Source organism: Saccoglossus kowalevskii, chromosome 11, assembly GCF_978046115.1.
Source record: "Saccoglossus kowalevskii chromosome 11, keSacKowa6.1, whole genome shotgun sequence".
Classification (NCBI taxonomy): Eukaryota; Metazoa; Hemichordata; class Enteropneusta; family Harrimaniidae; genus Saccoglossus; species Saccoglossus kowalevskii.
In genome coordinates this window covers 20,215,339-20,233,263 of record NC_140651.1, presented here as the reverse complement: position 1 = coordinate 20,233,263, position 17,925 = coordinate 20,215,339, and positions in this window count along the sequence as shown.

Sequence of the window (17,925 nt, the reverse complement as noted above, 5' to 3'; positions counted from 1 at the left end):
AACTGAATAATTATCCTCACGAACTTCCCTGTCAGCCGTCTTTGTTCTCCGCCCCGCAATTTCCGTTTTTTCCCCGTAGCATTACGTATAGTTGGCTCTAGGTCAACTACAAGCAAAAACTCAGCAAAAAGTGGAGTACTTATCAATGTAATAAATGAAAAATGTGAATTATGAAATAATATTATAACTATGGTCATTGGAAATGCTATAGTAGATGAAGACACACTTTAATGAAGAGGTATAACGGGTTGCCACTCTATTGACAATAACTAGTATCACAGTAATAAAGACTGCGACAGTGTATTTAGTGTGTTTACATCCGAAGTAACAAATGGGACATTGGATTCACAAGAAAACAACAAAGTGCGGTATGTATCGTGAATAATTAATTATTTATTCTAGTCTTGTTTCTTTCAATAGTTGGAAACTCATCAATCTAGTATTAGCTAACCAAGGCAACAACAATTTGAGAATAATTCTAATATTTGAGGAGCTTCACAAGAAAGAAAAATAATTTCTGTGCAAATGTAAATAAACTTTGCGCGGAAAGAGTGCTATGAACCGTATATGGAGTAATACCGAAAAAGGTCAAATATTGCATCAGAGCAATTTATACGTAACACATCATGGATAGATTATAACGTTAATTTGAGTCATGTGCTCCTGTGAATCATTGTTACAAACGAAGTCATGGCATATAATTGTATTGTCACAGATATTTGGACCAGTAGGCCAGGGGATATATCTGAGCATTGTGCATGCCTCCTAAGTAGATTAATACAATCAAATGTAATTAATTTATGAGAGTTTAGCAATTCGAGAGAGAAAGCAGACCAATATAGACCTTACTGTTAATACAGTGATGCATGCCTGAAAATCACTTGAGTAGAGGTTAGTCGCCCGTAATTGTAACAGCATTCTTTGCAACTGCATTGTGTTTCTAAAGATTTATGTATTGTCTGTCGTATGTATACTGATGAAATTGTTCCATCCTGTTCCCATATCTGTTAATGCTCTACTGGTAAATGTTGATGGTTTCTTATGGGTTACAGTGGCACCAATATTTTTTTTTCAGTTTGTAAGCTTAACTTCTCTTCATTGTTGTAGTATTTTAACACTTGGTGTACTAGGACTAGTTGTTTCCTATTTTCAATTGATGATGAACTTCGATGTAAAATCATTCACAGTGTTAGATGTCGTAATGGTTCACATACTTCACTCAGTCTGATACTCAGACAATGTAATCAATTATAGATTTTACATCCTTCAATACTTTGGTATTGTCTATATTAAACATTTTCAAGCGCAAAGATATGTCATATGTTATACATAACCAACATAATCTGTTGAACGGTATTAAGGTTTTTAGGTACGAGGTCTTTTTGTTAACTCATCATGTTAAAAAACAGTTTTGAGTTTAATATTCAGGGTAGTATGACATCAATGGTTATTACTTTTCTGATCTTTCTTTAGTCACTTTACATCTGTTTGCATCTGTCGACTCGTAGTTTTTCGGGCCACCGAGATCTTCCACTGGGATAATTGTGACACGAACTTGCTTTGGAAAAGGGCTTCCAAGTTGTCTTGTTGATTTGTTCATTTCCAGGTGAAAGAGTTACTGACTGTATTTGCTCAATGTCATTCTCTATATGTGCAGCTATGCTGTAGATTTATCTAGGTTTTTTAATTTTTTGCAAAGTTGTTAATTTTCTTGTAGTTAAAATATTTTTTTTCTTTCCTGGGTGTTAATTTATGCATAAACTTGAAGTAGTGAAATTTGGGCTGCTGCCCTGCAAAATTGACAAGTGGTAGACAGTTTTCAAGACGGCGATTTCTTCATAGTAAACAGATGTACCCATAAACCAATTTTGACAGGAAACATAATCATGGTTTAGAAGCTATTATTTTTTAAATCACTTTTGACCAAAAAAGCACATTTTGTGCATATTTCAAACTACAGTGTCCTTAAAAAAATACTATTTTTTTTTTAAATTCATACAATAAGCTTTCCGAAAATATATAGTTTTGTGGACAAGGGAGGTCATCTTGGTTTCCTAATTAACTAATTGAAATACCTGTCAGGTAAACTGCATCTCTACCTTAAAATAACTTCTCTGCAACAACACTGGACCCATATATATAATTGAAGTTGCTCACTAATTATTATTTTGTGAGGGAGTATCACCAAGAGACTCAACTTCAATGTATGATGCAGTGTCACAAATGAATGTTATTGGTGGGACCTATCGTAATTGCAACAGTATTTATTCCAGTTACTGAGTTACACTCAGACAAATCAATCTAGTATCGGTATTATGTGCTACGGATTATCTCACTACACATATTGTATCTGGTATTTTGGAATAAGATAACACTCAACCTTCTGTATTTTTTCTTATAAGCATACAATCAAGTTTTTGTAACGGTTTCATTATATTTTTTTTCCCTGCAGGAGAATTTATGGCTCACAAAAAAATCATTGTGGAAGCTGCAACCTCATTACAAGTATGTTCATATAATGTGTCAATTGTCATTTATGATGGCCAGGTTATATGTAGATATATGTATATGGTAGACTAAGTATATCTATATGTACATGACTGTAAATACAATGGATGTAATACAATATTTCATGAATGGATCAACATCATGACGATCAAGTATTCTCACAATGACTTGAAGTGCCTGGAAAATGCCTATCATCGCCCTCACAGAATTAACCCTTGTAGAATGAGCACTGTTAATTTCACCTTTAAAATCCCAAATACACGATATAGAAAGACAAGATAGTAAGCCACTCCCAGTTATTTTGGCTCGTTATTGCCGAGTAATTTTTTACACCGGAAATGTTTGCATGAGTATTACCTATCACAACAGTGTAGTACAGTACATGTTGTCTCTCTATTATTTAACCGAGTCGCTTATTATCAACATCATTTGGGCGCAGCAATGTTGTGTGATTGAAAACTGAAACATGATTCTACAGCCAGTACAGTCAGCCAGTAGTTCATGCAATTTAGTGATGTCATTGATGTTACAAATTAATTCAAAAATAAAAGAAATTGTTTAACATATTCCAAAGAATACAAATACATTGAAATAAAAGGAAGAAAGTTACGTTTTGTCATTTACCGATGTAATTTCTTTTACAAAGGGGCAATAAAGTTGTATAAATCACGTATGTTCATGTGCACTTGAAGATCTCATCAATTTATCACATGACATATCAAAATTATGTAGCCAATCGAACAATATTTCAAATTTTGAGTGCTCCATCCTCAAATCTGTCACCATCTGAGAACTCCGAAATACCAACAGAGAAGAATTGTGTGTGTGTACATGACTGTAGGAACTTAGCCTATTCTACTGAATGAATGTAATACAACATCTCATGAATGGAAATCTCGTTTAGGTTGGCGACATTGGCAATCTCAGAACCAACCTGCAGTTCCGGGGGGTTCATGTATTTTCTCGGCCTCTGCACCACTTTTACTGGAAGTCGCATTGTCGGATAGCGGTTGGGTTTCTGGTTGAATTTGATCATAGTCACCAGCAACTGAAGCGATATGGCTTCTGATAGGATGGACATCATGTAGTCAAGACTGTAATTCGTCACTCATACCATATGTCAGAGTCAGTCCGATCATTATCAGGTGCGGTATTTCTTTCATTCTCAACAAGCGTTTCTCCCTGCAATTCAAACATAGTATCTGCACTGGTTGTATATGCATCACGTCTAACTCCGATGATTTCATCAGAAGACTGGTATATGAATCAGAGGTTGAATTTGACGAGGAATGGTTTGCATGATGTGTCAAATGTGTTACCATCCTGCGTCATCGTCGGTTACGATGGTCCCTAGGCACTCTTCTGGGTCTTTCTGGTGGATTTGGTGGCAGGGCATACACAGGCATTAGCTCCTGTGCATGGTTTACTTTTTAGCTCCATCCTCAGGTTTCATGACATAAACAGGGATGTCTTCATGGACTCTTTTCACCACGGTGCAAGCAGTGTGCTCCCACTTGTCTGACAACTTTTACCAACAATCTGGTAGGCCTGCTGTTCCCATATAAGCATTCATTCTACCTCTAGTAAATTTGTCTGGTTCCAAACCGAGATAAATATCTATGGGCAACTGCAGGTGTTGTCCTCTCATTAAAAAATATGGTATCCGGTCACGTCATGGCGCATACAGTTGTGAGCGTGTGTCATCACTTTCACCTTTTCGTGCCAATTCCTCTTTTGATTAGGTTCCAGAGTTCCTAACATACCAATTAGAGTCTGGTTGAATCTCTCTGTTATGCATTGACTCTTGGGATGATAGGGCGATGATCGCGATTTCCGGACACTGAAGTGATTCCATAACTTAGCAATAAGTCTGCTTGGGGAATCAAATGTTGACAATAAACATCGCCATAAGCACTTTACCTGTCGTCTTGCCGGTCTGGTTGCGCGTCGCAACAGCAATGACATATTTTGTAAAATGGTCAGTCATGATCAAGATGTCTTTCTTTTCTGTCCCTGACGGTTTTAGTGTCAGAAAGTCAATACAAATTTAGTTCATGCGGCATAGTGGTTAAAATGGGTACCATGGGCGCAATTACTCTGTGATCTTGTGTTGTGTGCATCTGTCACAATCGCTTATCACACCATTCGGGCTAATAGAACCATGCTCTCACTAATTCCTGAGTTATGTCCTTCTGAGGTGGCCAACTTCCTTGCGGAGTGCTTCCATAGCCACTTCACGCTATTCAAACGACAGATATAACTGGTAGATAGTCCTACCATTTGAGTCAATCTTTTTGCAGTGCAAGACACCATTACGGATACAGTATATCTTCCACTCATGTAAAGCAGTTGGCACTTCTCTGTTCTCCTGTGTGCAGTGGTACCGATCTAGTGGAATCCCAATTGGCATGTATCGATAGATTGTAGATCAATTGTAGGGTCTGCTTGCTGTATAAACGTAACTGTTTCCATTCTTCATGGGTCACTTCGGGTAATGTTGTGGTGTTCTCCGGGGAATGGCTCCTACCTGTTCCATGGCAGGCACCATTGGGCAAAGTCGACTGATGTTACAACTTGGCTACTCATTACTTCTGTATCACGAACATCTGGTGTTATCCAGTCCAACCACTGAGAACGTCTTCGCAGGTGGGCGTGTAGCCTTCTCTCAGTCGGCGACTTAGAGCGTCAGCATCTCCATTTAACATGCCGGCCCTATAACAAATTCGAAAATCAAAATTGGCTAGTCGTGACATCTATTGATGGCTCGTAGCATCAAGTTTGGCTGTTGTAGCTACGTAGAACAATGGGTTATTGTCTTCAATACCTCAAAGTGTCGTTCGATTTGCATATCTGGGAATTTGTTCACTATCACTCAATGTAATGCCAAAATTTCGAATTTGTGAGCGGGATAGTTTCTTCCGCTTTCACACAGCCCTCTGCTCGCATAGGTGACGACTCAGTCTTCCCTTCATGTTTCTGACATAACGTTGCACCTAATCCTAAAAAGGATGTGTCAGTATGTAATTTGTAATGGGTTGTTAATCTATCCTCCAGGGTTCAAAAGCAACTTCACACTCTGGCGTCTAATTAAAATCTGGTGCCTTCTGTCTCACTAGTAGGCCAGTCTTGCCACGTTTCTTAGTGTACAGTCCGATCTTCAAAAAACCTTCAATGAACCGTCAGTATTAGTCGGCAACATCAAGGACTGTTTTAACATCCTTAGCATTGCGTGGTACTGGCCAATTCCTGATAGCCTCAGTCTTATCTCGATTCATCTTTACACCATCTTCAGATATGATGTGTCCTAGATAGTGAACTTCTCGTCTGCAGAATTCGCATTTCGATGCTTTCACTTTCACATTTTTCTTACTCAGCAGTTGCAGGACTTCATCGACTCATGGATGATACTCATTGAATGTCTGTGAGTAAACCACAATGTCGCTGTACAGGATTTGTTGATGATGTCAGCCAGATATTTTTCTATGGCTCTCTGGAAACTGCTTGCGCTGTTACAGAGTCCCATTGACTTCCACAAACACTCGTAGTGACCGACCAGTGTCACAATATCCTCTTCTGCCATGACTAGTTGCCAATAGGAATGCTTTAAATCAATAGTAGAAAACCAGGAATCTTTAAACATCTCCATACTTTCTTGAATGTGCGGGCGAAAACTTCAGCGACACACCTCAAACTACCGTGTCCACCAAGCAACAGCTCACCAAGCCACATTGGGAACCACACCACCAGAGTCAGACGATGGTGAAGAGCGCCCCAAAGAAGTCAAAGCTGACCTGACAAAAGAGATGTTACAATTTGCATGTGCTCTCAAGACGCAGTATGACACATGTTGGGTTGATTCGAAGCCCTGGAAGCTCGGCTTTCTTCTACAAAGGCACAACCATCAGCTAACCTTTCCAGCTCCACAGGTGCATCTGTACCCTTCATGCCACCTACAGTGGTGGACGCCTATATACCACAGAGAGGATATTACTAGTGTGGTGACACAGCACATTTTATTAGAAACTGCCCATACGATTGAAGGGGATTCAAGGGGATGCCCAAACCGACCCAGACGCCCCAATCAGAGCCACAGAATATCAGAGCCACACGGCCCATGGCCAACCCCAGTGCTTTCTGGGATGTCTGTCTAAAAGCGAAAGAAACTATCCCGCTCACAAACTCGAATTTTTAGAATTAGAGTGGCTAATTAGACGACACTTTGAGGTATTGACATATAATAACCCATTGGTCTACGTAGCTACAATGGCCAAACTTGACGATACTGGCTATCAATGGATGACACGACTAGTCGAATTTGATTTCCGAATTTGTTATAGGGCCAACACGCTAAATGGAAATGCTGACACTCGCTGACCGAGAAAATGCTACATGACCACCGATGAAGGGCGTCCTCAATGATTGGACTGGATAACACCAGAAGTAATTAGTAGCCAAGTTGCAACAGCAGTCTTACATAGTCGACTTTGCCCAATGGGTACTAGTATGAGCCATTCCCCGGAGTTATGCTCAAACAGTGGCTGATGTACTCCCAGAGAGCACCAAAACATTACTTAAAGTGACCCATGAAGAATGGAAACAGTTACAGCAAGCTGACCATACAAGTAGAGATATCTACCCATACATGCTAGGTGGAATTCCACCTGATCAGTACCACCGCACACAGGAAGCCAAAGGAGTGTGAGCTACATTACGCGAGTGGAAGAGATACTGTATCTGTAACGGTGTCTTGTACCACAAAATGATTGACTCAAATGGTAGGACTATCTACCAGTTATATCTGTCGTTATATAGCGTGAAGTAGCTATGAAAGCACTCCACGAGGAAGTTGGCCGCCTTAGACAGAACACAATATTGGAATTAGTGAGAGAAAGTTTCTACTGGCCCAGGATGGCACGTGATGTGACACATGTCCGCGATTGTGACACATGCACACGACACAATATCACAGCCAAAGGACGAGTAATTGCGCCCATGGTACCCATTTTAACCACTATGCCACATGAACTGCTTTGTATCGACTTTCTGACACTAGAACCGCCAGACACAGGAATGAAAGACATCTTGGTCATGACGGACCATTTTACAAAATATGCCTTTGTGCAGATCCATATCGATAAGGGGCGGAATTTTGAGAGCAGACTTGTTGCTCAGTTATGTAATCGCTTCAAAAATCGCGATCATCACCATATCATCCCCAGACCCAATGAATATGTTGGGCAGTCTGAACCTAACCAAAAAAAGAATTGGCATGCAAAGGTGAAAGTGATGACACGCACACACGCTTACAACTGTATATGTGCCAGGACATGACCGGATACACACCATATTTGTTAATGAGAGGACAACACCTGCAGTCGTCGTAGATATTTATCTCGGTTTAGAACCAGCTGAATCTACTGGAGGTAGCTTATGTGCAACAGTGGAAACTGAATCTTTATGGGGAATACCAGATTGCTGGTAAAATACTGGCTGGACGAGCACTGAAAAACAAAGAGTGCTATGATAAGGAATCTCTAGAGGGTACCGAACTGGAACCCGGAGACCGTGTGCTGGTCCGGAATGTGTTCATCAGAGAAAAACACAAGTTATCAGACAAGTGGGAGCACACTGCAAGCACCGTGGTGAAGAGAGTCCATGCCTATGTTATGTTACTTGTACACTTTCGTGAACCCCATAATGATCTACTCAGCAAAAGGTCTCCGTTTCTGTTATCTTTCTGTTTCTATCTGTCTTTACGTGTATCTTTCGACCATTTTCTTCTAGGGTTCCGGTTGGGAGTTTGCCTGGCTGGCCGATGGGTGATGATGGTACTGTGCCTGCCTCCACAGCTGTTATATTCTTGTGCTTTTCAGACAGTGCACATATTTTGGAATGTAAATGGTCTATTTCTCTAGGTTTGATTTAGAAAGGCCTGGATTGAGGAGTGAAAATGTTGACCATCAGGGGCGTGTTTGTTCTCATTTGACCGTTGTTGTTGTTGTGTACATTCACAAATCGTCTTGATGGATCTCCTTTAGCTGGAATGACTTACTCCCATGGGAGCCCCTCGTTATTCTCTCTTTAGCAAGGTGATAGTTATGAGGAAGATCTACACAACAGATGACAGTGAAGGAACGATGCTGCATTATTAGACTGAGCAGTTTGCCTGATTTTGTTCATTTCATAGGCTGGCGACCTCAAAGATTCAAGAAAAAAGTTTAATATACCCTTTGGGCAGGGTTATTGTGCTTTTCTTCCCTCATAGATCGGTAGCCGGCCAGTGGGTGGTAGGATGGAGCACCATTTGTAGGGGGAGAATGTCACACCTTGTTTTCAGGCCCAATTTAATTAGCTAATATTTTACAGATTAGGAGGTCTCCTACTTTTGTTTTATCCTGGACCATTGTATTTTGTCCGAGTTTATTAGGTCACTCGATATGTATGCAAGGTTTGGATGATTGCATATTTTATTTCATATTTCACAATCACATAGATGTACACAGCGCGGCATCATAATGAACCAAAAGATTTAAATTTGTTGAGACTTTGTGCTGCGCATACGCAGTTGAAAGCAACGAGAGCGCCATTGATAAAAAACTTTCTTACCCGGGTGCTCAAGACACATATCAATATTTCCCTGAATTAACGATCGAATCAGTGCCAGACCGTATTGTCGGACACGCCGAACACCGGAGCGGGTGCAAGTAACCTAACTGAGCAGCTAAAGCACACCCGGAGGTGGGAATTGTAAATGAACTTTCTACTGCCTTCCATGGGAATCATCGCCAAGCTTAAAGTTTCACCGACATCTGCTGAGACAATCTGCGTTTCAGAGAAATTGTGACAAGTGTATTTCTGGAACTATCACTCATCGCTGACCAGCGTGGACGATTTGCTGGAGGTTTGTACAAACTATTACTACCATCATGTGTTGCCCGATCCATGTAGTTTAAAATCAACGATAACTGAGTGTAACAATTGCTACCGACGAGCGTGGGTTATTTATATTGATTTTCCCTGTGTTACACTACCACATTGGATGAGTTTAGGATGAATGTGGATTTATAACGTTGCAACAGGAATTGTATTGTAATTTAGTTGTTTGGCTAATTTTGAATTCCATAAAACTGACAATTCCTCACGCCGTTATAATTGAAGTGAACGTGTTCGATTGACCTAATATACCGATAAATAGTTATCCTTTCAGTAAGATATTTTACCGCGATTAATTCAGTATTTTGCTTTTATACAATTTTATATGAATACTGTTGTACTGTGTTGTATTTTCACGCAGTAGATCATTTATTCCTGTAGAAGTCAATGACACTGAGTGACCTTGGATACAGTAACTAAGGAAATTACGTGAAGTCAGTTTTACCAAGTGTCCACGATATTACGAGTCAATAGTAACAGAACTAATCCTGAGTTATTTCATTTCCTGTACCCCGTTGTTCCAGTGGATGTATAGTCTATTTGACTGTTGCTATAGATACGGTAGCATTAAATATATGAGACATATCAGCTGTTATAAGAAGTATTGCATTGTGGGATTTGCTATGTGCTCATCAATGGCAGTGTCAAATAACGAATAAACGACACATCTTGACTTCTCGGGACTCTTGGTCAATGTATTTGATATGTTTATGTATGTTATATTTTTATATTTATTATCATTAAGATTACAGCGCCCTCTATGGTCGCAACTGTTCTCAAGTCCATACAACAGATTATACCGAATCAACGAAGTACAACGTTAAAGTTCATTGTTTATATAAATCTTTTTTTGTGTGCACACTCTGGAGTGTAACGAAATACACATTCGAACTTTTATCTGTACAGAAGAGAAGTCGACAAAAGCAGAATATTTTCCCGCGTCACACCATCGAAGCTAATGCCGATCGATAGTATGTTCATTAAACTCTCAATAAACCAAAAGCGTGACAAAAAACCGGTGAAAGTTATTTTTTCGGATCTAACGAGGACAATATGACGTCACTCGAGGAGGTATTTCGACTACTTGTTCGATACACCCCTAAAGCGAACTACTCCAGTATTTTGCTATGGACTTCGTGGCAATCGCTGTTGTTGTCTATTTTCCCTGTATCCAACATATATTCATTTATTTGTACATTTCTCTAAAAAAAATCAGTGGGCAGTATACCATGCATATGACGTAGACGACGACAAGTAGTTCACTATACGGGAGTATCTAACAAGTTATCGAAATGAATGCTGGGCGTTTCGGCCGCGCACGTTTCGGCCCAGAGTTTCGACCAGGGCGTACATTTCGACCCATAGCTTTCTTCTGAAAAATATACAATCTTCAGTATTTGAAATTAGCGTTACAAGTACTGTTGCCGACATTAGTGATGCCATAGAGAAATATCTCCTTATCAAATCAAGCAAACAGTGGTGGTAACATATAAAAAAATGTTTTACCACTTTAATCTTGTTAATATACGTAATGGGCATAAAAGAACATAATGATTTTCTTTCATTGTGAAATTCACACCCATCGTTATATATGTTGATGCCAGTTATTTCATGACAATAAGTGTTGGCAATACAGGTTTGTTTAAAGATATTCGGTTTATTCTGGAGTGTAAACTAGTGATTTTTTGGGCAGTAGATAAATCACATTGAGTGACGTGCCATTTTACACGGGCATTTCGATGTCCTTTTTTTTAATTAATTATATATATATATACTTGGTTTTAAATTAAGTAATATACAAGTATTTAAGTGTCTTTACTTTTAGTATTAACAGTTTTGGTTCAGAAATCGTCATACAGTTGTTTCAGAAATACTTAATACACAGTCTATTACGTGATATCGTCATACAGTTTCAGAAATATTTATATTGACCTTTTCTCAAACCTTTTCCCAAATATTTTGTATAGCGCAGTTTTTCCGCAATCCCCGTGCGAAGTTCAACACCATTCCAATTTCAGTTAGACGACCCGGATGAAATGGGTTGTAATATTTTGCTACACAATAACTATTCGCAGTTTTTACTACTCATTCGTTCAAACGCCGGAGAGACAAATTCGAAATGAAGTCGCATAAGAAGAGAAACTAATATAAATCGAGGCATGTAAATGAGACGAGCCCTGACCTGTGGAAATACTTCATTCAGCACGGCCAAACAACATACTTCGTGACATCGCGACCGGTGCATGATAGGTGACAGAGGGGTTTCCGATCAAGGTGACCAAAATGGCATCCCAGAGTGCTTGATTTTTCCGCGGTGTTTAAAAACAGCATATTGTTGCCGATTTTGTTGTAATGTCCAGGGTATTTCTTTGTTTTCAATTAACCGAAGGTTTTACATTTGCGTATTTTGACACTGAAATTTAGTTGTTGATGATAGCAACAGCAGTGGTGTTTATCCATTGCATCGCAATTTAATCAGCACGAGTATCGTTACAGCGAAACGAAAAATGTTTACTTCAGTGGTAAAACGCCTTTGGGGAAATAAAAATCAAATTATTTCACAGTATACCATCTGAAAGATGCCAAGCTAGAAGTTGTCGACATGTTTGCGAGATAAGGGTGAAACGTTTTATTGATACAACAGGAAGTCAAACAACGCTGCTCTGTAACTGAGGCCAGCAACTCATTTGCTTATAATATCAACAGTGACTTGTCAATCAAAGAGCATGCTGAAAAAAAGTCATATATTGTTATTGATATGAACCCTATAAAAGCTTGTTCGGGTCATATGATAAAAAATCGAGATCACGAAATCACGAGTTACTACCACGAGATCACCAGATACTATCACTGGATACTATCACGAGATGCTGTCACGAGATACTGTCAGCATTACAGTGGATGAGGTTATGACTCAAATTAAAAAGTTAAATAATAATAAAGCAGCAGGTGTAGATTTAATTATAAATGAATTTCTGAAAAACAGTCGGGATGATATTATATCCTTTGATGTATAATTGTTTAATATAGTTTTGGACACTGGTACATTTCCTACATCTTGGACAATGGGCTGTATTAAACCATTTTTTAAGAGTACAGGTGACCCTAGTGACTCTAGCAACTACAGAGGCATTACGCTACTTAGTTGCCTAGGCAAATTATTCACAGCTGTTATTAATGACAGGCTGACATCTTATTTGAATTGTGTGGGTTCATTGGTGAAGAGCAACAGGTTTCAGGGCGGGATATTCCACGCTAGATCATATGTTTGTCCTACGCTCGGTTATTGATTTATATTTGCATAATAAGAAACGGGTATATTTAGCTTTTATTGACTATAAAAAAGCGTTTGATCTGATTGACAGGACAAGTCTATGGTTTAAACAAATCTCCAACCATATAAATGGTAAAATTATTACAGTTATTTAAAATATGTCAATCAAGAAAATTATTGTGTTATTGACGGAAGCGTTTAATCTGATTTCTTTAATTGTAATGTTGGCGTTAGACAAGGTGGAAATCTTTAACCACTGTTGTTTGCTATTTATCTTAACGATTTTGAGTATTTTATTAGTAATCACTATAATGCTCTAAAATATATGGCTAGCGAGATTAAAACATATTTAAGTAATGAGGATATAGAAGTATTTCTTAAGTTATTCACTTTATCATATGCTGATGATACCATTGTACTGTCTGAATCAAAACAGAATTGCAATCTGCACTAAATGCTGTTTATACTTATTGTAATGAATGGCATTTAACTGTAAATGCTAATAAAACGAAGGTTGGAATTTTCTCGCGTGGGAAAGTTAAAAAGTTCCCCGCGTTTAAGTTTGGTAATGAAACCATTGAAGTAATATTTGACTATATTTATCTTGGCAGAACATTCAATTATAGTAACAAATTCAGAAAAGCAATATGTAAACAGACAAACCAGGCCAGACGTGCCATGTTTAGCTTACTGATGAAGGCAAAAAAATAATTTCTACCCATCGACATACAACTAGAGTTATTTCATCAGTTAGTCTAAAATACGGTCTGAATGTGGTACTGAGATTGAGCATATGGAACAAATGCAAACGTTATCACGAAATGAGTATTCTTGTTTTTACCGCGGAACGAGCCATTTAAATCAACGAATAGAGAGATGCTTGGGCATAGAGCACACTACGTTGTTGAATCTCTCCAGAAGTTTAGTGGTGACACGCCAGATAAAAAATGGTTCAGGTAATCACACGCATATTCATGTATATTTCCAATAAGACTGTAGTTTAAATATTCCATAATTCTACACCATTCGCACTGCAATAAAAATATTGTAATAATAATGTATGCTAGTGGTACATAGATGTATGTGTATACTGACATTATTCTTCATTGCTATTAATTTTACTAATTTGAGGATATTTACAGGGTCCATTGTGATGTCAAGTGTTCAGAGAATTAATTTTATCAGATTACACCAGCGAGTAAATTTAACATCCAATGAATAATTAAAGCATTTACTGACTGTTAAACTTGTTTTATTAATGTTTTTTTTTATATTTAAAAAAAAAACATTGAATTATATGATAAGAAACTAAGCTCCGTTTAAACTAAGATTTGAAGATAGCAACACGAACATAATTCCAGGGGTGGTCCAAATCGCATATATTTTGAAAAGAAAACTTAGTTAAATTTACCTGTTAAATAATGACTTTTTGTACTAGGACGAGCTAAATGGTGTTGCATTTGAATGGAACTCCCGTCTTATTAGCAGATCACCCAATACAAATTGCCCAGTAGGCCGACCTCATACCATGATCACTGTTCCTGAGATTTATGCATGTCGCGATTTTCTGTCGACAGTTTCTGAAGATAAAATTCCAGGAATGCTAGGAAGAGTATTTAATCAAATGTCAGTATCCTTGTCTTTTGTTTAAATTTACTTGTTCATTAACTTGTTCAGTTTAGTGTGTTATGACTCTTTTTGAAATTATATATAGTGTACCATCAAAACAATCTGTTCTCTATTTATGTTACTCTTATTGTTCATTTTTTGCTCTTTCTTTTATCATTTATCTCCTGAAGTGAAATGATTGAAATTTAATAGATTTGAGCTTCGCCATGTGCTTGTTGCCAGTACAAACTTGATGTTTCATAGACTAAATCATCTGAAATTGTTGATACATGAACATTTTAGAAGTCAAAAGTTCAGTGATTTATAAAAAAAAAAGCATATTATGCCAGTAATGTTCTCCCCAAAACAAACGATGCAATTAATACATATTGTGACCGAAGTGTATCAAGGTGTGGAAACCTACATCTAATTAGATGTCATGTGTTAGATATAGCATGACTACCGAGGCGATAGCCATAATATCAACCTACGGTTGGTAGTCCGAGGTAGTCGTGCTATATCCAACAAACACACCGAGCGATGAATTGCAGGGGAAGACCCCTTATTGTATAATGAAATAACCCCAAATCAATTGTATTCTCATTTGAGGTGGATATCAGAACAAAGGTTTCACCCTATTGTTCGTAATTTTCCATAGAATCGACAAATAATTAAGATTTTAACCAATCAGATTGATTGAAATATATCCCATGATTCTGAAAATGATGTGATTCGCAAAACACGGTATCGAGGGGTATAAATAAGAAGCCCAGGAGGCATTCCTCTCTTTTTGGCATTGTTGGGACAATGAGTTACCCTGTATTTTCAGACGTCAGTAAGGACGAGTTGATCGAGGCTACCCAGGCTGCAGAGTATCTGAATGAACTCGGCATGGAAAATGTTGATTTGCAAGAGTTGCATGTTCCTAAGGTACGTGATATTGTGCTCATTGATTATAAATAATAATAACGAACACCGTTTATTGTTTTATGAAAGATCTAAAAAAAACTTAATGACATGTCATTTATTTATATTGTTTCAGAGACATCCACATGGACTTTTTACTGACCCTGTGATTCAACAGTACGAGCAGTTGCTAAAGATGCAATTCCTATGAATACACAGCGACGCAACCTGTGGACACTTCGTGCATTCAACGAATGGGCCATCATGGTCCGCGTATGGAACTCAATTCTGACGAGCACGTGAAAATCATCAATATCAAGTCTCGATGTAATGGATATAAAAGATGTGACTTGTTGGTTGACTAAATTTATTTTAGAGGTGAAGAAGGTAGACTGATTATGGGATTACAAAGTTACATGTGCTATATTCGCAAACAACGTATTAATTTCCTAACTGTCGAATGTGAAGGTTTCCGTTAAGTGTTAGATTCCGAAATGAAACTATTATCACGTACAGGACTGGGAACTAACGTTAAACAAACGGAAAAATGTCGAGAGGACAAACAGATGCCGTATGGAAAATTTGCCTCGTGTACTACTACGAACAATTATATTTCTAATGGAACTAATGCTTTGAAAAGTGGTGTGGAAGATCGCTCATTGCGTTTCAACAATCCTCAAATAACATTGTTTGAACCACCTAGTGGAAGTATGTAGAAGATGTTTCTAAAACTAACCAAGGTGGGCTCAAACATCGCAGAGTTCGTCGTAAGGAAGTAAAGAAGTACGTGTCGCTGTGCCCGAAAGGGGGAAATTTAAGGGGATTTTATTTGCAGCCTCTCCTAAAATACGAAGTATCGTCCAAAATATGGTTCAGCAAACAACCACTAGGTCACAACTCTTTGAAAACTTGTTGTACCGGAGTTATTAAAAGCAGTGGGATAGATGGGAATTTTACCAACCAGTTTACGAGCTGCAGCAGCTACTAGTCTCTATGAAAGTGGTATTGATGAACAGCTCATTATGGAACGTACAGGACATCACTTGTATTGCAAGCAATATCATTTTGGAATCGGCAGACTTTCATGCACCGCCAGTTACATTCGTATTTTAAAAATGAAATGGTCAAATGTCTCGGCAACGATTCTGTTTTGAAGAGGTTTTGATAATGGACCATTTCTTATGACATGGATTGAATAGAACAATTGTATTGTATTGTATTGTATTGTATTGTATTGTATTGTAATGTCGTGAAGTGGGCGGCGGCAGCATCACAATCTTGTACGAGAACTAACTGTCCCTTTTTTCAATAAGAGTTCTTATCTATAAACGATCGTCCCAGAACTTGGAGAAGTCGGCAATATTTAAAATGGTGCCAGCTCGTCTTGTTCAGATCAAGACGTTTCAGTTTTAAAAATGAAAACCGACATGAAGATGAAGCATCTAATGTTTACAACTGTTTTTAATATTACTATATAAAAATCGATTGATTTCATTTTTCGTTTCCAATCTATGTAATAACTGATCAGCTATGACGTAATAAATATTCATAATTTTCTTGTTTGCATGTTTATTCAGAGGTAGGTCGCAATATCATAACTCGGCTTTGCCGCGAAATTATATCACAACTGTACCGACAGAGTGATAATCAGAAATCAGGCAGAATATCAGAAATGTAATTTCTGATGTCCTGTCGAGAAAAGGGGGGGTGATATCCTCGCCATGCAAAATATCGACCTCCTTCGAAATATCGCCCCAATACACGGCCATTTTCGTAAGTATTGCCCACTTTTTCTATTGTTTAAATCATTGCGATGTGTTTATTTTGACAAAAAAATACCTACTATGTTTATTACATACTTGTCATATAAACACATTCACCTGAAATTGGTATTGAAGATTTAGTTTGGGTTTATATGGCACTTTTTGCTCTACTTTAGTGTTAGGTTAGAGAGAAGTGTGTATCAACATGTCTCAGTATTAACAATGATTAGTTGAATAATACTATGCATTAACTATTCACATACACTAACAGTCTGTACTGATACAATTTTAATTCGTTGCTATTTCCTTAATGTTTTTACATAGATTTGTTAACTATGTATTCAAAACATTTGATCGTTAGCATTTACTCGCATCGTTAATGTTTTTTATTAATAAAGCATGTTCAAATGATTTAGTAATTGATAGTGATGCATTTAAACACGTTTTGATGAAAATTAAACTCACAAAACTCACAAAAACTCTTTTAATATATGGTCTTACCAGCCTAAGTACAACTAGAAATTGCGACACGTGGTGAACAAATGTAATGTTTCAAGGTACAACACCCGAGTATGCATGTTGTATAAGTGTATATATGTATACGTCAGGTACACAAGTTATAAGAGAAACTAAAAGCCATTATTTTATTGCAGGAGCCTCGGTGTTGAATTCCAATATGGTGATTACCACACACCTGTGCAGATTTGAGTCTAATTTAAATAAGCTCATCTAGGTCTCTAATAATACATAACCATTTAACTGTTATCTAGAAATTTTATTAATACACTAAATACAATACGAAAATAAATATTGAACAATAATTTGCTACTTCTTTGCAAACACTTTTAGATACTTAATGGACCAATCAAATTTTGTTTTCCAAAGTAAGTGGATATAGGTTAGTAGAAGCTATGTACTAAGTTTCAAAGCGAT